The sequence below is a fragment of the Glycine soja genome, chromosome 20 (assembly GCF_004193775.1).
Source record: "Glycine soja cultivar W05 chromosome 20, ASM419377v2, whole genome shotgun sequence".
Classification (NCBI taxonomy): Eukaryota; Viridiplantae; Streptophyta; class Magnoliopsida; order Fabales; family Fabaceae; genus Glycine; species Glycine soja.
The window spans coordinates 27252991-27275163 of NC_041021.1; the positions used below are offsets into that span (position 1 = coordinate 27252991).

General features: G+C 35.4%; 1 pseudogene; it reads right to left on the reverse strand.

Annotated features, from left to right (window-relative positions):
* Positions 1-15572: 15572 nt before the first annotated feature.
* Positions 15573-21279, reverse strand: LOC114401946 (annotated as a pseudogene).
* Positions 21280-22173: the final 894 nt, after the last annotated feature.

Below are 22173 nucleotides of genomic sequence, written 5' to 3' on the forward strand. Positions count from 1 at the left end.
AAAGCTGTTGCAAGTGAAGTTTTTGTTTCTATAGTTACTGATAATCAGAGGCTGGAGAATAAACTTACAGAGTTTACATCCCTTGTGAGGCAGCTAGCCATTGGTCAACAACAGAATGTGATGACAGCCAATCAACCAAGGCTGTGTGGTATATGTTGTGCTCCTAGTCATCCAACAGATGCATGTTCCATACTCCAAGAAACAGAACAAGTTGTTGATGTTTCTACCATGAAACCTGGACAACCATTTAGACCTCAACAACAACAATACAATCCTTACTCCAACACCTACAATCCTAGTTGGAGAGATCATCTGAACTTGAGGTATGGTCCTGGTCCACAACAACAATAGACACAACAACAATAACCATTCAGACAACAACAGTTTCAACCTTCCACTAGCAAATACCAAGTTCCTTCTTTCAGACAACAACAACAACAATTCCAATAGTCTACACCTCCACCTGCACAACCTGTGCAGAATAGTAGTTTCAGACCTTCTTTGGAGGAGCTGATGAAGCAAATGGCCACCAACAACATTCAATTTCAACAGAATGCGAGTGCCACCATTCAAGACCTACAAACTCAGATTGGACAATTAGCCACAACTGTCAACAAGGTTCCGGAAATATTCCCGCACAACCAATTATCAATCCAAAAGGGGAATGTGAATGCTATTACCTTGAGGAGTGGTAGAGAGCTTCCGAAGCCAACAAATGCTGGTGCCGAAATTGATGATAGTGGCAAAAATAAATTCTACACCAAAACAGATTTCTCAACCTTTTCCTTCTAGATCCATTCCTACAAAGAAAGTGGAGCTTGATTCTGATCTTCTTGAGACTTTCAGGAGGGTGGAAGTCAATATTCCCCTCTTGGATGCCATCAAACAGATTCCAAAATATGCAAAGTTGTTGAAGGATTTATGCACTCGTAAGAGGAAGCTGAAGGGAAATAAGCAAGTGAAGTTCGACAGAAATGTTTATGCATTTATACAAAGCAAAAGTGTTGCTGCCAGTCAACCATCCACCTTGCCACAGAAGTGCAAAGATCATGGCACTTTTACTATTTTTGTACCATTGGAGATTGCACTTTTACAGATGTCATGCTTGACCTTGGAGCCTCAATTAATGTCATGCCCACATCAGTTTACAAATCATTACATCTTGGTGATTTAAAACCCACTGGTGTTGTCATCCATCTAGCCAACCGGAGTTTTGTGATTCCACTTGGAGTCATTGAAGACATGCTATTGTGAGTTAATGATTTGATTTCTCCAGTAGATTCTTACATTTTGGATATGGAAAATGAGTCTTCCAGCCATGGGTTCACATTGATACTAGGGGGACCATTTTTTATGACAACCAGGACCAAAATTGATGTACATGCAAGAACTCTTTCCATGGATTTTGGTGATGATGTTGTGCATTTCAAAATTTTTAAGGCCATGAGACATCCTGCAGAGGAGCATTATGTTTTCCTTGTAGATATCATTGATGATGCAGTAGATAATGTAGATATTTGTACAAATTAACTTTCTGATTTTTTTTATTTTTATGACTTTGATCTTGATTCTTTTGATTGTACCTATGATGATTTTGATGAGTCTGCTACTGCATGTAGTATTTATGCAGAGATTTCTTCTACAATTCACTCTAATTGTGATGCAAGTGCAGGTTCTGATCCTTCTATTTCTCTTCCACTTGCCATCAACCTTCCTTTGCTTTCCACCGTTTAGCCACCTTCCTTGGAGCTGAAACCATTACCTGAGCACCTTAAGTATGCCTATTTAGATGATGCTTAGAAGCTCATAGTCTCTAGCAGTCTTTCACTTGAGCATGAGGATAAGTCGTTGCATGTTTTGAGAGGCCACAAAAGGCCATTGGGTGGACACTTGTTGATCTTCTTGGAATAATTCCTTCCATATGCATGCATTGGATACTTTTGGAGGATGATTCCAGGCCTATAAGGTAGCCACAAAAGAGGTTGAATCCCACCATTCTTTATGAGGTGAAAAAGGAGGTGATGAAGCTACTAGTTGCAGGATAGAACTTGGGTTTCAGATAGCACCTGGGTTTCACCTATCTAAGTGGTCCCTAAGAATTCAAGCATCATTGTTGTGAAGAACCAGGATAATGAGTTGATCCTAACTAGAGTAGCAATAGTTGGCGAGTTTGCATTGATTATAGGAAACTGAACCAGACAACTCGCAAGGATCACATCCCTCTCCCATTCATTGATCAGGTTTTGGAGATGTTGGCAGGTAAATCAAATTATTGTTTTTGTGATTGTTTTTTAGGTTACATGCAGATTCATATTGCACTGGAGGACCAACACAAGACCATATTCACCTATCCATTCAATATATTTTCCTACACCAGGATGCCTTTTGGCCTATGCAATGCTCCTAGATCCTTCCAAAGGTTCATGGTGAGTATCTTCTCTGATTTATTAGAGAGTTTCATGTAGGTGTTTATGGATGATTTCACTGTTTATGGTTCTTCCTTTGATGCATGTTTGGATAGCCTCTCTAGAGTTCTTGGCTGATGCATTGAGACTAACCTTGTTCTTAACTTTGAAAAATGCCATTTTATGGTCCATGAAGGTATAGTCTTAGGGCATTTGGTCTCTAGTAGAGGTATTGAGGTCGATAGGGCCAAGATCTATGTTATTACTTCTCTTCCTTACCCTGCTTTTGTGCGGGAAGTACGTTCTTTTCTTGGACATGCAAGTTTTTACAGGAGGTTTATCTAGGATTTTAGCATGATTGCCCTACCATTGTCTGAGCTTCTTCAGAAGAACATAGATTTTGTGCTTGACTGGCCTTGTAGAGAGGCATTTGAGGAGTTGAGGAGTAGACTTACCACCTCTCCCATCATACAACCAACGGATTGGGAGCTTCCATTTGAACTCATGTGTGATGCCTCCAATTATGCACTTGGGGCTGTTTTGTCACAGAGAGTTGATAGACAATCACATGTCATTACTTATGCCTCACGCACTCTGGATGCAACCCAAGTCAACTACACCACCACTGAAAAAGAAGCTTTTAGCTATTGTTTTTGCATTAGATAAATTCAAATATTATTTTCTTTGCTCCCATATTATTGTCTATGCCATGCAACCTTGAGGTGCTTGTTGAAGAAGCTTGATGCTAAACCCAGATTGATTAGGTGGATGCTTCTTCTTCAAGAATTTGATATTAATATCAGAGACAAGAGTGGTGCAAAAAACGTGGTGCCTGATCATTTGAGCAGGATTGAGGGACTTATTGATTCCCTCCTTATTAGGGATAACTTCCCTGGTGAGCATTTGATGCAGTTGCATTCATTACATGTCACACCTTGGTTTGTGGATATTGTGAATTTCATCGTTGCATCTGTTGTCCAACCGCATGAATCTAGGTCTCAAATATATAAACTTAAGAGTGATGCCAAATACTATGTGTGGGATGATCCTTACTTGTGGAGGTTTGGTAGTGACCAAGTGATCTGCAGGTTTATGCCCGATCATGAGTTTTAGTCTATTCTACAATTTTGTCATGGCACACCTATCGGCAGTCATTTTGGTCCCCAACAAACCGCTAGAAGGATCTTTGACTGTGGGTTCTATTGGCCCACCATTTTTTAGAGATGCTCATCATTTTTCCACCACCTATGAGTAGTGTTAGAGAGCAGGAGGGACCATTACACATAGGCATGAGATGCCCTAGCAACCCATTATTTTTTGTGAGATTTTTTATGTTTGGGGTATTGATTTTATGGGTCCATTTCCTGTTTCTTATGATATTTCATATATCTTACTTGCTATTGATTATGCTTCCAGGTGGGTTGAAGCTAAGGCCACTAGAACTAATGATTCTAAACTTGTTGTGGATTTTTTGAGATCTAACATTTTTTGCAGGTTTGGTGTGCCTAGAGCCATTATTGGTGACCAAGGGAGCCACTTCTGTAACAGGTCATTGGCATCCTTGCTCCAGAAGTATGGGGTTGTGCATAGAGTTGCTACAACTTATCATCCCCAAACTAATAGGCAAGTGGAGGTTTTTATTAGAGAGATCAAGCAAGTGTTGCAGAAGGTAGTGCAACCCAACATGAAGGATTGGAGCAAGCTACTTGAGGATGCTCTACGAGCCCACAGGACTGCTTACCGAACACTTTTGGGGATTTCTCCCTATAGGGTGGTTTTCAATAAGCCATGCCACCTTCCAGTGGAAATTGAGCACCATGCGTATTAGGTGGTGAAGAGTTGTAACATGGCATTTGATGAAGTGGGTATGGAAAGGAAGCTTCAATTGCAAGAACTTGAGGAGATTCGCTTAGAAGCCTATGAGAACTCCAAGATTTACAAGGATAAAGTGAAGAGGTTTCACTGTGACACCCTCTACCCCTCACATATATATTAATAAAGGAATAAAAATTCAAATATTAATTAAAAGTATTTTTAAATACAAGCTTTTCAAATGGGTAAAAGGCTCACATTCACTTTCTTCTACATCATATTCAAACTTGTCCAAATAATAAAGTCATCTCGACTCAAACAAGGTCGTCTAAGCATCATACAATTAATATAGAACCTATATCTTAATGTCACATCCTATCAGAGCGTTGTGTTCCCCTGTCCTCTAGCATGAGGTTCTTCATAGTCATCCATCTATTCATCTACTCCCCCAAACACAAAGTTCAAGATCATCACAGGATCCAAACACAAACAGCAAACCGGGAGTGAGTTATCACATTCCTAACTACTAGAGAGAAACAAGACAACATATAGTAGCCAAATACAATTTACTTAGCATATCTCACATTATTTCATCACTTTGTCATTCAAAATTCACTTTTCAATCATCAATCACAATACACAAGAATCACACACTTCGATCAAGACATATTAACACATCAATTTCATAATAAACAATTAGCAAGCGTATGCAACAGTTATGCTAAGACTCAAGCCTATATGCAATGTGGTACCATGTCAGTGAAAAACCTCGTCGGGCGCCTAGGAGTACATGACAAGACAAACCACACACTAGCAAGTCAAGTCACTCTCACTAGGTAATATCATAGGGAGACCAGTCAGGGTCACAGTGTTTTGCGAGAATTCTCCAACCATATGGGATCAACATAGGCTTAAAGGAACACTCAAACTGTGTGACCCCCAAGGCCTACACTCCGAAGAGTCCGTCAGGGCCTCTCCCTCCTGATTCAGGTCCAACCCAGAAAACATTTTAGCACACAGACTCTATCTATGAACTGTACAAAACACACGACTCCTCAATTGTTCTCAAAATAATTTTAACTCGTCGCCCTTTAAGGGTCTTATCATTAACTCATCGTCCTTAAAGGGACTTAACATCAACTCGTCACCCTAAAAGGGACTTAGCATTAACTCGTCACCCTTGAAGGGACTTATGATCGTGTGATTGTACAATTCATAGTTCACAACTCAATGCACACAACACTTCAATGCACATATATATCTCAATCATATACATACTCAATTTATCACATACACTTAATCCCAATCACAATGGTATAATCTCAATTTAAAATGTTATCACACCTCATGAATCATATACACTTTATCTATGAACTATGCAATACACACATTTACTCAATTGTTTTCAAAATCATTTTAACTCGTCGGGTTCCCATAGTGGATCCCATCACAATACTCGTCGCCCTTAAAGGGTCTTACAATTGTGTGATTGCACAGTTCATAGTTCACAACTCAATACACACATCTCATCTCAATACACATGTATTTCATCATCCGTCACATGTTCAATTTATCACATACTCACAGTTTGAATCATCATTTCATAACCTCAACATAACAATTTATACAAAAGATTTTATCACAACATGGGATGTAAAGCCTCTAAAATAGTTTCTCACAATTGTATCAAAATCAATTAATCAAAATCATGGGTTAAACACAAAGACATCAAGAGCACTCAAGTTTATCAATCAATTCTCATCAGGACATCAATTGGTACATAAAACACAATAATATTGCATTCATAATCATAAAGAAAAATTATAATTCAATAAACATCCTAAAATAAATCCAAATTTAGTTCTCTAAGGATCCCTACACATGTTCTCACTAACCCCCAATTGTGAATAACTCATTCCTTACCTCTGAGCACACTCACGTGTCTTCCGACAGCGATAGCGACATCTCTAGCGGTTCCCTGAGATTTCTCAAGTTTTTCCTCTGACTGCTCCGATAGAATTATCGAACGTCAGAGAGACGGAGAAGAGATTGAAACCTCCACTTGTACTGTCTTCATGCGATTCCTTTTTCTCCCTCCACGAATATTATCTCACAAATCCCAACGGTGGAAGTGTGCACAATTGAATTTCGAACAACATATCCAAATTTCATGACAACCCAACGGTTAACGAAACCGGGATCATAGTTTTACCGAGACAGTTTTGGGTGCGGGAAAATAAAAGGCTATAATGAGAAGGGTTTTCCTCTAAGCTCAAGCATGATTTTGCAATTCCCAACGGTGAGAATGCTTGAAATTGGGTTGCGAACGCGGTACTCAAATTTCACGACGATCCAACGGTTAATGAGTCCGAGATCATCGTTTTTCTGAGACAGGTTTTGTGGGCTGCGGGAAAAAGAAAGAGTTTTGGAGAGGAGAAGAGAGAAAATGAAAATGAGGCCAAAAAAAGGCACCTGACTTAACATAATTATTTATACCTAGGGTACTCAGCCTATTATTTGCTCTATATTTATTTATTTATTTATTTTATAAAAACAAACTCTATTTTATTTTCTATCAAACAAATAAATGAAATACCCTTTTTATTTTCTCTCAAATCATTATTTTAATTAATAGTTATATCTCCTTATTTATTTATTTATTTATAAAATCTCATCATTTTTCTAAAACTCTATTTATTTATAAATAACAATCCTTTTTAATTTAGATTATAAAAATTGGCATGTTACATTCATGACTCTAGGATTCTTAGGAAGGAGTTCCATATTGGCCAAAAAGTGCTCTTGTTTAATTCTCGCCTCAAGCTTATTTCCAGTAAACTTTGATCTAGATGGGATGGTCCTTTTGTTATTGCTAATTTTTTTCCCATGGTGCAGTTGAGATTAAAAATGAAGTTACTGGAAAAGTCTTCAAAGTGAACAATCACCAACTCAAGCTTTTTCATGAGAGCCCCAAAGTGGAGGACCTCTCTTTGGTCTTGCCAATTTTATGTGATGTTGTGCCTTGAATGGCACTTCAGGAGTTTCCTTCCTTTCTCTTTTATATGTCATCTCTTTGTTTGCATTTCATTACATGCTCATATTGAGGACAATGTTTCTTTCAAGTCTGGGGGGAGGGTTTAGAAAAATCTATTTTTTGTTTTTTGTTTTTTGTTTTCTGTTCTCTATTTTCTATTTTTATTGTTTCTGTTGTTATTTTTCTTTCTGTATTCTGTTCAGTTTTTGTGTCTATATCTGTTTTCTATTTTTGTTGTATTTGTTTTGTTTTGTTGTTTTACTATTTTTATTGTTTTTACATACATAAAATAAAAAATATATACTTTACTGATAATATTTTTGTTGAATTTAAGTACTTTCTCATGTTTTTCATAGGATTTCTAACTTGTATAAATTGTGAGAGATGTATCATTTTTAGTTGAGAAGTTTCATGCTTGATATGAACTATTGTTGCATTTGTGGAAGTGATAAGTAGGCTTAATTTTGAGGTGGATCTTGTGTGATGAAATTATGCCTTGTGAGTTTTTGGGATTTTGTAGATATATGGATTGCATTATTCCATTCATGCTCTTTCATGTGTGATTTCACCCTTGTGCAAGATTACTCTAGGTTTTGCCTTGCTTCTCTTGTCATTCCTTCTTGCACATGCATTTATTGAGATGATTTAGGTCTTCTTTCTTTTAGCCACTAGCCAAATAAGCCTACCCTGCATTGATATCCATTGTCACCCTCTTTGAGCCTTTAACCCCTTCTTTCATTTTGAAGCTCATTACAAGCCAAAAAGTGGAAAACCATGTTGTCCTAAACTTTAGGGAGAAAAGGGGCCTTGGAATTGTTTTAGGAATGGGTTTCAAACAAGTGTGGTGGATATGTACTTTGTTTTATGAAAGGTCCTTTGTTTTTGTCATTTCATTTTCTTGTGACTTGTTGAAAAGAGAAAAAAAAACAAAAGAAAAAAAAACATAATAAAAGAAAAGTGAAAAAAATGGAAGTATAAAAAGAAAAAGTTCAAAAAGGAAAAAATGGTACAAAGAGAAGAAGAATCTAGGTTAATTTTGTATTGCAGAATTTCCTAGTTTTATTTGTTTTTGGAACAATTCGACAGTCGTTATCAAAATTGGTGCCATTGCCGAGGATATGATTAAACAATTGATCTTCCTCTTCCCGATTAGCAGTCTAAGTTCCTTCACCTTGATGATTTTTATTGTGGCAAATCACAGCTTCATGCCCCATTTGGTTGCACTTACTACATTTTGCATCTGGTCTCTTCCAACATCTGAATGGAGGGTGACCAATTTTGCCACAATGTTGACAAGGAGGGTAACTTTTCTTTTTACCATTTCCTTTGTTGTGATTATTTGCAGTGCTATCATTGCTGGTTGGATGATTCTTCTTGTAGTTTTTCCTTTTCCAAGTTCCAGCTTGTTGGCTCTTAGCTGGTAGAGCACCTTCAACAGCATGTTCTTGCCTCATCAATCTTCATTGCTCCTGGGCTTGCAAGGCATGTATCCCTTCTGCCAAAGTGATCTTGGAGAGATCCTTTGTGTTCTCCAATGAAGCAATAGATGCTTCGTACTTTTCTGGCATCGTTACCAAAATTTTCTCGACAATTCTGGAATCAGCAAAATCATTTCCCAACAACTTTATCTTGTTGGCAATACTCAACAATTTGTTTGAGTATTCTTGGATTGTCTCAGATTCTTTCATCCTTTACAGCTCAAATTCCCTCCTTAAATTAAGTACCTGCATACCTTGTATTTTGTCGTCCCCTGCATATTCTTCCTTCAAAAATTCTCAAATTTCTTTGGGTGATTTGAGAGTCATGATTCTGGTCTGGATCATTTTTGAAACACCAACAAACAAGCATGACTTCGCCTTTGCCTTCCTCGTTTTTCCCTCTTTGTGATTTTTTATTTGGGCCATGGTGGGATTTTCGGGCAGCGGTTGAACAACGTAATTCTCTTCCACAACATCCCATAAATCCAACCCCTCTAGATAAGACTGCATTCTCACTGACATAGGTCATAACCTTCGCCATCAAAGAGTGGAAGAGAAACTTGAGAGAAATGTCCTTCACCTTCCATTTCACAGGTCTCAGAAGAAGATAGCTCTAGATACCAGTTGTTGGTTTTTAGAGAATAAATGCAGAAGAAAAACAGAGAAATAAAATACTGAAGAATATATAATTTGAAGGGAAACAAATTGGAGGAATATTTTTATTCAGCTGCAAACGTATACATTTATAAATGCTGCAGAAAACAGAAAAGAAACTAACTTAGATAAATCAGAATTGCTTTCTCCTAAAGTTTAGGAACAACTCTCTAACAAATAGCAATAACTACTTTGATTAGGAAGACTTATTCAAAAATAGAAAAAATGAAAAATAATGATCACGTTGCAGTCCAAAGCAGTTTCTTAACACTCCTCCTTGCTTTAAGATCTGCAAAGTCCTAACTTCTGTCTGAGAAACTCGAACTTGCTAACTGGCAATGGCTTGGTAAACAAATCTACAACCTGGTTCTCTATTTTGCAGTAGACAAGACTAACAACTCCATTTTTTTTGTACTTCTCTTACAAAGAATAACTTGATATTGAAATGTTAGGTTTTCCCATGAAAGACAGGATTGTGGGAAATAGCTATAACAACTTTGTTGTCAACAAAAATCTCTGTGCTCTCATTCTGCTAAATGTGAAGATCAATCAAAAAATTTTTCAGCCACAATGCTTGATTGACAGCAGCTGCAGCCGCAACAAATTCAGCTTCTGCTGTAGATTGAGCAACAATTTCCCTCTTGAGTCTTTTCCCACCAGCTTTTGTGTTGAACAACTTGTAGTTCTTTGCGTGACTTGTAGCAATCTTAAAAAGCTTTGGGACGGGGTTCAGGTATGACTGCGACTATACATAATTCATTTTCCTTTTGATTTGTTAATGTACGGGTACATGAGAGAGTCATAAATGGTAATTGCGCCATGTTGGTTCAAGTGAAGCTCATTCACAAGAGCAAGAGCCATACCTAGGATGTTGTGCTCCTATCCATGCTTAGATTTCTCTTATAATTAAGACTCAAAGATTTTAATGATTTCTAAGTGTTGTTGGGAAATTTTAATGATTTTAATTATTTCACAAGAGCAAAAGCAATACTATGCATCTATCTTGTTACAAAATCTTATGAATTTAAAAGAAATTGACCTTGAAAAATCTGAAAAGTTGATTGAGATCCCAGACTTATCGAAGGCAAAAAAACTTGAAAAAGCAAATCTTTTTCTATGTTCTACATTGTGTCAGCTCTATATATCTATTCATTGCTTCCCAAGCTTACAAAGTTAGATTTAAATTATTGCTCTGAGATTGAAGCCCTTAATTTTCATTCAAAATCTCTCCATGTACTGAAACTCAATAGTTGTGAAAGTCTCAAGAAATTGTCAGTGATGCCACAGGAGACAACAAAACAAATCATGTCTTCATAGGAGATAGACCTACGTGGAAATGTTGAAAGCTTGTCTTCAAACATGAAAAACCTTCCAATGTTAAATGATTGCATGGATCTCATATCTCTGTCGAAGCTTCCCCTATTCCAGCTAGTGTTACAACACATGTTATAGAGCCTCATACCCTACTTACACCAACAACATCTTAATGATCCTAACATTATAGACAATGATTATTTCTTCTTCAGGGGAGGCTATTTCATCGAAGAGTGCGGGTTTCAGAGAGAAGAGAAGTCAATCACTATTCCATATCTTCCAAAATCTGACCTGTTAGGTTTCGTTTCTTGCATCATTATTTCTTATAGACCATTGAGACGATATGATGATGGTGACGATGATGATGATTATTTGGTGAATCATGGTAAAAATGATAAAATTTTAATTAATATCTATCAAGATGGCATACAGGTCTGCCAAAAAAAGATAGATATAGATTGTGGGAGCGAAATAATTTCATATCACACATTATTTTCATATCTTGATGTCAGCCAATTTGACAGATCAACTGAAACCTATGATCATCTTACCAACATAAAATTTACATTTGAATTATATCACACTAAACCCGACCAAGATAGGATACAAGAGTATGGGGTCTTCCCTATATATGCCACAACATCAGGGTTAAAGCTATTGGGGAGATTCGAGGGGTAGACCTGTGGACCATGAGTCACCACATAAGGAGACCTGACACCACACTCTAACCCAAAACCTTAAGGCTCAGGTTTATGGGTCTTCTCCTCACTTATATGGTGTTCAACCTTTCCACTTCTACCCAATGTGGGACTTCACCTCACACTTGTAACCCAACACATCTCCCCCTCAAGTGTGAGTCTCTTCCACATGGTAGTCTCCCCCTCGAGCGAAAGTCTTTATCATCCACGAGTATAGCCATAGCCACCTGCGGTACTTGCCCTGCCCGCTAGCCATTCTGGCCACCCCGCTTCACCTGCGGGGCACGCTGTGCCGCTAGCCATTCTAGCCACCTGCGATACTTGCATACTCATCTGAGCAGGTCACCAACTTGAACCATCGGCTCTGATACCAATTGTTGGGGAGATTCGAGGGGTACACCTGTGGACCACGAGTCACCACATAAGGAGACCTGACACCACACTCTAACCCAAAACCTTAAGGCTCAGGTTTATGGGTCTTCTCCTCACTTATATGGTGTTCAACCTTTCCACTTCTACCCAATGTGGGACTTCACCTCACACTTGTAACCCAACAAAAGCTAGTGAGTAATTGTAGCAAAAAAAAATTGAATGAGAATTTATCACTCAAATCTCTGATATTGAGTCTCAATCCAGAGGAATTGGAGTTGAAGACTCTAATAATCAAAATGAAGATGACCAGGAACAGCGTCATCCTGCATGAAAGAGGACGAGACTTTACAAAAAAAATCATAATCTTCCCGTGATTACTTCAATGGTATGAAACTTCATGAACTTGTTGCTTTCTTAAATGAAATTATACCTTAAAATATAGAAATTATCAGTTAGAAATACTCTTGACTTGATTCTAGAAAATTATGCCTAATAATATATTGCAATAACATTGTTTTGTACTTTCATAAGCAGGTTTTCTTTTGAAACTGTTGGACAATATTGATGGAAAATGAGCACTACCTTGGAGAAAGCAGTATTTAGAATTGTTGGTGGACCATTTCTCCTCATTTAGAAATAAAAAGGACACTATTATCGTATTCATTTTACACTATCTTGGGCACAATAGCGAATGACATCAAACTGTGATGATATAATGAACCGATGATTCAAAATTTAGATGTAAAAGTGCAGTTATTAGTTGCTTATCACTTTACATTGATAGCTATCCTCTTAATTTGATGTTAAGTTTGTATTCAATTGTTTCGTGCCCTATCTTTGTTGTAATTAACTGTGATCTAATTAATTTGGTTTTATTATCCTGGGAATTTTATGCAACATTATGGTGTGATAAGTTGCAATTTTAACAGTTCATCTTGTGTTCATAGACATGCATGTTGTAAGATGTTTCTACAAGCTTCTCTCTATAAAAAAATGATTTATATTTTTTTAGTACTTGTGTAATTTAGTATTTTTTATTTTCAATTTTACAAAATTATTTCTTTATCTTTAAAATACTTTAGATAATACTTTGAATCGTGATAAAAATATTATCTAAAACATTTTAGGGAAAAAAATATATTTTACAAGAACTAAAATGACAAAATAATTTTACAAGAACGAAAAATATAAAAAGTACTAAACGGCATAGACAGAAAAAAAACATTTATGCCTAAAAAAGTTAATTCTTTGATATCCTTTTTAATGATAACTAGTCTGTAACCCGTGCATACGCACGGGTCACTTGGTTAATAAAATTGAAATCACAGGAGCATAATTGAATATTAAATAGATATATAATTATAATGTTGATAAAATGGAGATTGTTCAGAGAAAATAAACAAAATATAATTACATATAAAACAAAATATAATCACCTATAAAGCGAAAATTATAGCCACTTCCTTTCTCTTCTGATGACTATTTCCCAAATTCTTTCATGTGGCCGGTAATAGAATGATACCTCGTCTCTGTGATGGAAATCGTTTTCCCTGAGAAACTTGTACCATGGACGGACGATACTTTTATCTTTAATTCCGCGGTCAAGTGTAACGACGTCCCATTGCAGAGGAGGTGCATTCTTCCTTAAAATTGTCAAGTGATTCTCACATTGTTTCAGATATTTCCTTGCATGTGATGGGATTTCATGCGGATCATTTATAGAAATTAATAATGTTATTGAAATTCTCATAATAATGCAAGTTCATGTGATTGTATATTACCAGTGGTTGGGGAGCACCCAGTATACATTGGGTAATTTCAGTTCTCCAGGCATGTACACGGGAATGAAGTATTGGTCTACCACATGTCTGTTGATTCAGGGGAAGTGTAAAATGCAGATCAAAGATGGTGTTATCATCGCAGGCAAAGAAGTTGATGATAATAGACTCGTAGATTTTTAAATCTGCCCTGACGTCTGAGAGTCCATCTGCAAAAAAATATCTGCCTCGGTGTTGTTGGACCCGTATTGGGTAGGTTGCTCCATTGTATTTGAACCGAACTTCGTGTGGGTAATTGGATGCCCATTGTTCATGGTAAAATGGGGGTATCTCTATGAATGTCTGAATATAAAAAGCAAGAAAATGCATGAAAAGAAATAATATGTCAAAAGAGAAAATGAAAAAAGTTAAAGGAACTAAATGAAAATGATATAAACTTCCACGCGAAATCCACAGTCAAAGTAAAATGCTATATATTTAAAGTAGTAATGTGGTGAATTGAAAAGCATACAAATGCAATGGAAGCATGGAAGTCAGTAGAAATAGGCAAAAACAGAACACGCAAGGCAGGAAACAGGGAAAAAACAGAACGAAGAGAAATGACATGATCAATCAAAAACCATGCAAATGGAATGTAAGCAATAACCAACAGATGCAAGGGAAGGAAAAAAAGCTTTTTGTATTTTAAACTATAACCTGGTCATTGTGGAAAGCAACTCTGAATTGCATGATTGCAGGTGGTCTCAAAATTGGATATTTGATCTGCATGAACAAAAGATTTGCTAATGTCAAATGTTTAAACCGAAAAAATAATGAATTGGAAGATATAAACTTTGTAAGGGTGGCTCCTTACTCTGGTTGAAGCGGTGGAGGATGAGGTACTCATCTTGGGTTTTTCTGAAGTAAAAGTATGGTGATGTGATGTTAAGATGATGTTTGCAGAGGAACGGGTAATATGGGTTAATAGTTGAGTGCACTTGATTAATTGATTTATCTTTTCAATGGCATAAGTGGCGGTGGTGTAAGTGAATAGTTGCTTCTTGAATGTGAAAGACAGTGATGATATGAAGAGCCTCAACGAGAATAGTTGTGGAAGTAATCGAACGGTTTTTTTCTGAATGGTTTTAGAAGTGATTGGACTTTAGTGCTGTTTGTGGTGTGCATATAATAGTTGGGCCTTAAATTCATTAATTTTTTCCATGAGGTTTTCGGCTTAATAGATTAATTAATAGATTAATAATGTAAATTTCACCTAATCATTAAAGTATTTTACACGTTCCCGTGCTTGAAGTAATTGCAGTATCAACTCTGCCATCACCCATATCTTCTCAATTAATGCCCCTGTGAAACTGTTGTGTGTGCAGTTTCTAAAAAATTAGTAAAATGGAGGCACGTTAGAAAATAGAGAAGAATAGGCAAGATAGAGTAAAAAAACTGAAATTCAAACTGAAATAAATTAAAACAAAATGAAAAGGATTTTTTGTGAGGACTCTAATTCTCCCAGACAAATCAAGTTCCAAAGGATTGTAGTCCACTAACTACTACTATCGCTACTTAGTCGGCCTTATTTATCCTTAGTTTTTTTATTTATAATGTGATTTAAAAGATAAGATGTTTAACTGATCTAGCATATTTTGGTATTAATAAAACCACGTGTATATATATATGTATTTTTCTCGATGTGTGTCTGTGTGAAAGTGGTGATATGAATGGAATTGTCATTGTTATTTAAAAAATTATAGATTGGTTGTTGTTATTCTTGGTGGATTCTTAGTATTTAAAATCAATGGAATTGTCTGCAAGAAGTGATCACAAAAGAGTAGCACTGTTTCAGAAAGCATCAGAAAAGAATTGAAATTGATTGTCAATTCTCAATATTTAATATCAATTGAATTGTATTGAAGGTTGTAATAACTCAAATTATATAATGCAGTGATAATATAATATTGAACAATTGATTATTAAAGAATAGAACTGTTTGAAAAAGCATGACAATAGAATTGAATATGATATTAAACAACTGAAATTTAACTTTTAATGTTTCTGAACACTTCTTTGTATACTACATTGGTGGTGGAATTCATGCTTTTCTGCTCATCATCATGAATCAGAATTTTTAATCCTTTTGCTGAGTTGACCCTTGACAATGCAACATATAATTGGCCATGAGTGAATACAGGTTTCGGCAAATAAAGTCCAACCATGGATAGTGATTGTCCCTGTGACTTGTTTGTTGTCATTGCATAAGATAGCATAATCAGAAATTGTCTTCTTAATAGTTTAAACGGCCAGGGTGATTGTGAAGGAGACATTGACATTCTTGGAATATAAACAGTGAGGCCAATGTTATTACCTGAAATAATTTCAGCTGCAATTACATGTTTTGACATCTTTGTTACCACTAATCTAGTACTGTTACATAGATCTTGATTTTGGTCGAGGTTTCTTAATAGCATTATAGGACTTCCAATTTTAAGTTTGATAGAATGAGTTCGCAAACCGGATGTTTTCAATGAATTAAGGAATTCAGTAGTAATTGATTGGAAATACGAATTCTCACTGATTTCTAATTTATCAATGGAATCAGAGCTTAGATATTCCATGTGGTCACCTATGATTTGCAAAATTACAATTTCAATGGTTATATTTTTGTCTGAGCAAGTGACAATTAAATAAGTAATGATATAATTACCTGAAATGAAGGATAGCACGTAATCATTGATTTGTTCTACCGTTTCATTTGTTGAAGCTAGTATTGCCTTCGATTTAAAGAATTCAGGATTATTGTGGTGTTGATCTAAGTCTGGGAATGTTGATTTGACTATAGCACTGATTGGATCATCATATTGAGTAATAAGTAGATGAACAGGAATTTGAATTGTAGCATAACCATCATTTTCATCATCTATAATTCCATCTCCAATGTCTAGAATCCATTTAGCAAATGTGGCAGTTTCTTGTTCATCAACTGATTCTAGATTGTTGTGTAAGCGCATGTTTTTTGTCAAGGTCAATATTTCACACGAATCCCATAGATAGGATGAATTGATTGCTGCATTTACAATGTCTGAGCGCGTTCCTCTTAGGATGACTGGTAGTATTTGGCAAAAATCTCCACCAAATAATATAACTTTGCCTCCAAATATTTGATTTGACTTTGATTTATCTGTGATAATATCTCATAAACTTTGATCAAGCGCTTCAAAACAGAATTTGTGGTCCATTGGTGCTTCATCCCAAATTATTAGGCTTGTCTGGTTCAATAATTATGCTAATTTGGTGCCTTGATGGATATTACATGTTGAGTCTTCAAAAATTGGTATAGGAATTTTAAATCTGGAATGTGCAGTTCTGCCTCCTGGTAATAATAGAGAGGCTATTCTGCTAGAAGCAACAATAATTACAATTTGATTTTCTGCTCTCAATGAACTTGCTAATGTTCTCCATATGAATGTTTTTCCTATGCCTCCAAATCCGTATAGAAAAAACATTTCACCTTCATTGTTGTTGACAACTTGGATAATTCTGTGATAAATTGTTTTTTGTTCATCTGCATTGATAGGTAAGCTGATGTTATATTGAAATGAAGATTAATTTAGTCATTGATGGAAACAATTAAGTGAGGGTAGATTGTCTGTTATTAATAGAATATTAAAAGCATCAATATAATTTATAATTCGCAATGACCATTTTTTATAAGATGCTAACTGTCATTAATAGAATTTATAATATATGAATAGGTATATTGCCTGTCATGGATGCAAAAAGATGTTCAAATTCTGATCTCGTTTCATCATGGTTGTAGTTGAGTTCTGATAATACCAAGTTGTTTTGTAGGTAGGATGTGAGATTGATATCCTGATGATATGGCATTGTAGGATAGTCTTTTAGTGATCTTTGGTTTATGTGCAATAGTTGTTCAATTTCAATCAATGTCAAATTTCTAAGAGTATCATCATTGATCTGTACTTCTAAGAAAAAAAAGCAAGTTGTTAGTCAATAAAAAATAAAAATTAAGTTGGTAGTGAATGATTATGACCATTGTTGTGGAACATAAAAACTATTACAGCCTACCTGAGTTGATTGTTGATTTAGTATATTGATATGCAATGTCATCAGCTAGCCAATGCCAACATTGATTCCAAACTTCTTCAGGTTTGCTCATGGCACTTGTTAACAGAATTAATACAAACAATTTCTTTAGATAATTAGTTGTGCCCCAGTCCTTGGCCTCTTTGATTGCCTCAACATATTCTCTGTCATCTTGTAGAAAGCCCATTGCAAAACATGCTTCTCTATATGTTGGATATTGGATATTCGCAACAGTCCTGATATCCTCAGATAAAGTAGGTCCTTTGCAGCTGCCAAGCATCATTCTTAAATAAAACAATTCTCCTGTGGTTGGTGGTACCCATATGAGTCTTCCAATGGTATATCCTTTTTTTCTGGGTTGCCATGATCTGTTTCTTTTATTATATTCAAACTTTGACACAAATTACGAATAAGTTAGATTCCTGGCCTCATCAAAATCTTTATTAGTGTTCATCCAAGCTAGGAATTTTGAATCTGAAATAGTTGGTTTCGATAGTACATCATCTATATCATCATGATCTTCATAAACAATGTTGTGTTGATCTGGAAGATGAAAATACAATTTCTCAACAGCAGGCTTTCTGCCATGGATTGGAAAAGCAAATATTCTCCAAGCAGCTTCACAGGGAGAAATGTATCTGTGATATAGGTTGGCTAGTAAAAATAATAGTGAGATAATAAATTATGCAAATTAAGATGAAATTACCTGCAATCTAGATATTCTTTAAGTTCATCATTTTGAATATTTACATTTTGAGCTGCGTTATCGCTATCAGAAAGCATAACAGCAGTCACCCTGTCATAGCCTTTGTTTATGTATTTAAATAAATATTTGATTGAAGTACTTTGATTACACCATTCAATATTTATATGAGCCCGATATTTTTTCAGTAATTTTGGATTGTAAGGTACTACATATCTGTTATCAATGATAACACCATTCTTTGAAATTGAATGACCATTGTGTCTTCTACGATAGACTGGATAACCGTTTGAATCCAAAAGAGTCTGAGGCTGAAATTGTTTAGGATAAAAACGACTGTATTTGCCTTCTTTCATACATGGAGAGTTGGGTTGTAAAATTCCGCATGGGCCATGTATCATATGGTTCTCCACCAATCTGTAGAGTTCTGGGTCATCTTGATGGGAAGGTATTTCAGCCGATATTATCTGATCAATGTCAGTTGAAGATGGATATTTATTGTCTGGATGTAGAAATAGTAATAAATGCACGTGAGGGAGTCCTCGCTTTTGAAACTCTATAGTATGCATATCTGTGATCCACAAAAGATAAAGTTACGATGGTAAGTATAATTCTGTATTTCATATCTGTAAAAGTGTTGGTTAAATTGTAATATTTTAGCTATTAATATCTACGTTATAGAACAAAGAAAAATCTCCAAATGACCAACTAATATTTGTATTTAATTTAAGTATAAAAACTGATGATCAACTAAACTCTATAAAATGCATATATGTGATTCACAAAAGATAATGTTATGATGGTAAGTATAATTCTATATTTCATATCTGTAAAAGCGTTGGTTAAATTGTAATATTTTAGCCATTAATATCTGTGTTATACAACAAACAAAAATGGCCAAACGACCAAGTTATATTTGTATTTAAGTATAAAAATGATGGTCAACTTACATGCAACCACTTTTCCCAGTAATTGACCCTTTGTTAAGTCTGACAGCATGTGTTCATATTTTAATCTAAAAATTCGTGATACAATATCTGGCCTGTCTGTCGGTTTGAGATTCAAAGGTGAAAGTAATCTACGAATTTCAGGCCAATTTGGATTACAGGTTAGAGTAATAAAAAGATTTGGAAAACCAACATGACTGCATATTGTCATATCGTCAAAGTAAAGTTGATCTATATAACGTGGGCTCCCAACAAACGTTGAGGGTAAGATGACTCATTTTCCCTTGGTTAAGCCTTTAGCTATTCCAGTATCCAATGAAGTTTGTAAGCTAGAATACTTATCAACTCTAAGCTTCTTTTGGTTGTTTCTGATATAGCAAAGTCTTTCAAATTCCACCATGGTATAACCTTCAACAATGAATTGTTGAAATAATTTTCGAGAATGCAATAAAGTCTGTGCTTCATTTGACCTGGACTGAAGTCTATAAACAAACCACTCTCTCATTGTCAGACGGTTTCGCTTTCTTTTTTTGCTGGATGAAGTACAAGATGAAGTATGTCAGCTCTATATCCGTCTTCTCCATATGGAAAGAGTAGAGGATACTATAGTGGTAGGTAGCTAGGCTGAAGTTCATGGATTCTTTGTAATTCTCCATTTTGAGTTTCAACAATAATGTCTCTTTTTGAGCCTGGATGAAAATCGCCAACAATAAGTGCAGCAATTTCCGGAACATTAGGCATATTATATACACGGTCATCTTTTCCCCAAGCAGCTATGAGTTGCAATTTGATATTATTGGCTTGATCAGCTGCCAATCTATCTCTGGCCATTCTAAAACTTTTAGCATGAGAATTGTGATGATTGAGCATGTGACTTAAAGCTGAAACAATATGATTCTGAATTCCAGAATATTGACTGAAAAAACAATATTAAAAAATATTCATAACTGCACAAACTATTGTAAGTGAATGAATAATTTTCTCACTGACAGAAATAAAAGAACTTCTACCTCATGACATTAATTCTATTTTGCACTTCATTTTCTGTGTCAAAGATATATAGTTGTGCAAATTTGGGTTTTTTCCCAGGCATTGGTAATAGACTGCCTATTCTATGGCATGGTTGCCCCTGTATTCTGATCGTAGGAGGTCCTCTTGAATTATTAATTGTTTTATATAGCTTAATTCCAGCAGAAGTAAAGGCAAACATCATGTTGTATGCTCGCAAGTTATGTTGATAATTTTTACTATCAATTGTATCATCATGAAATAGAAGTTGTTGCAGATATTGGGGTGGATTTTGTAATAATGGCAATTCAACTTTGCCATCTCCACAACATAAACTGAACCTTGGATTCTGACAATTCTTATTTTTTGATATTTTTTCATCATACCACATTTGTGCATTACAATATCTACATTGGATGAGTTGATCACCAAGATCAGAATATCCTGAAATTGTTCAATATCATAGTACAATATCATGATCAGAATTTCGAATATTAATTTAAGAACATGTACAGTAGCATCTGAAACTGGAAATAAGAATTATAGCCATTACCTTCAGTGTTGATTATAGGCTGATTAGTTGGAGATTGACAATCCTCGAAGGGAGTCATAAAATTAGAGCCTGAACCTGCATAAATTAGAAATATATATAATAGCAATATTTGAAACATAGCAAAAAAGAGCAGGAAACATTTTTTTTCCAGTACCTTGTGCGGATTCAGAATTTTCACTTTCTGATGAATCAGAAACAATCACTACAAAATAGAGAGGAAACAAAAGAAAATGTGATTAAGGAAGCTAAGTAAATTCATTTCTTCCAGAACATGGTATATCAGATGTCTCACTATTATATTCTGAAGTGCAATTAACTGTTGGTTGTGAAGATGACTGAGCATGACCATGTCGCTTCTGCTGCATAACACGTTTTCTGTTGGTCCTCGCTTTTGCAGAATCACATCTCTTTGCATGTTGATAGTTTTGCATGTTGAAAATGACTAAAGGCAGAATTGAGTTAATTGTGAACTAAACAATAGATTCACATTCAAACAAAGATCCAAATACTTGTTTTAAATGTGCAGAAACTACAATAAAATTAGAAGATGCAAAAAATCGAGGATGAAGCATTTCATTGTTTCTTGATTATAGCCTGACTAATAGTGGTGACATAAATTACAAATACATATAATAGCAATGTGTAAACCATAGCAAAAAAGAGGATGAAACATTTTTTTCAGTACCTTGTGTGGATTCAGAATCTTCACTTTTTGATGAATCAGACGCAATCACTAAAAAATAGAGAAAAAACAAAAGAAAATGTGATTAAGGCAGCTAAGTAAATTGATTTCTTGCAGAACATGCTATATGAGATGTCTCGCTATTATATTCTGAAGTGCAGTTAAGTGTTGGTTGTGAAGATGACTGAGCATGACCATGTCTCTTCTGTTGCATAATACGTTTTCTGTTGATCCTGGCTTTTGCAGAATCAGATCTCTTTGCATGTTGATAGTTCAACATGTTGAAAATGACTAAAGTCATAATTTGGTGAATTATAAACTAAACAATAGATTTATGTTGAAACGAAGAACCAAACGCTTATTTTAAATCTGTAGAAACTACAATAAAATTAGAAGAAGGAATAAATTGGAGATGGGGGACTTCATTGGTTATGGATTATAGGCTGACTATTAGTGGTGGAATTTCCTAGATTAGATATGTTTGCATGTTGCCAATTCTATATATTGAAAAAGGATAATGATAGAATTGCCTGAATTGTAAGGTAAAGAGATGAGACCAAAGGTAGATGACATAGCAAAACTATGATGCAACATCAACAGCTAGCAAAATTGGTAATATAGAAATCATGACACTTGGTTTCGG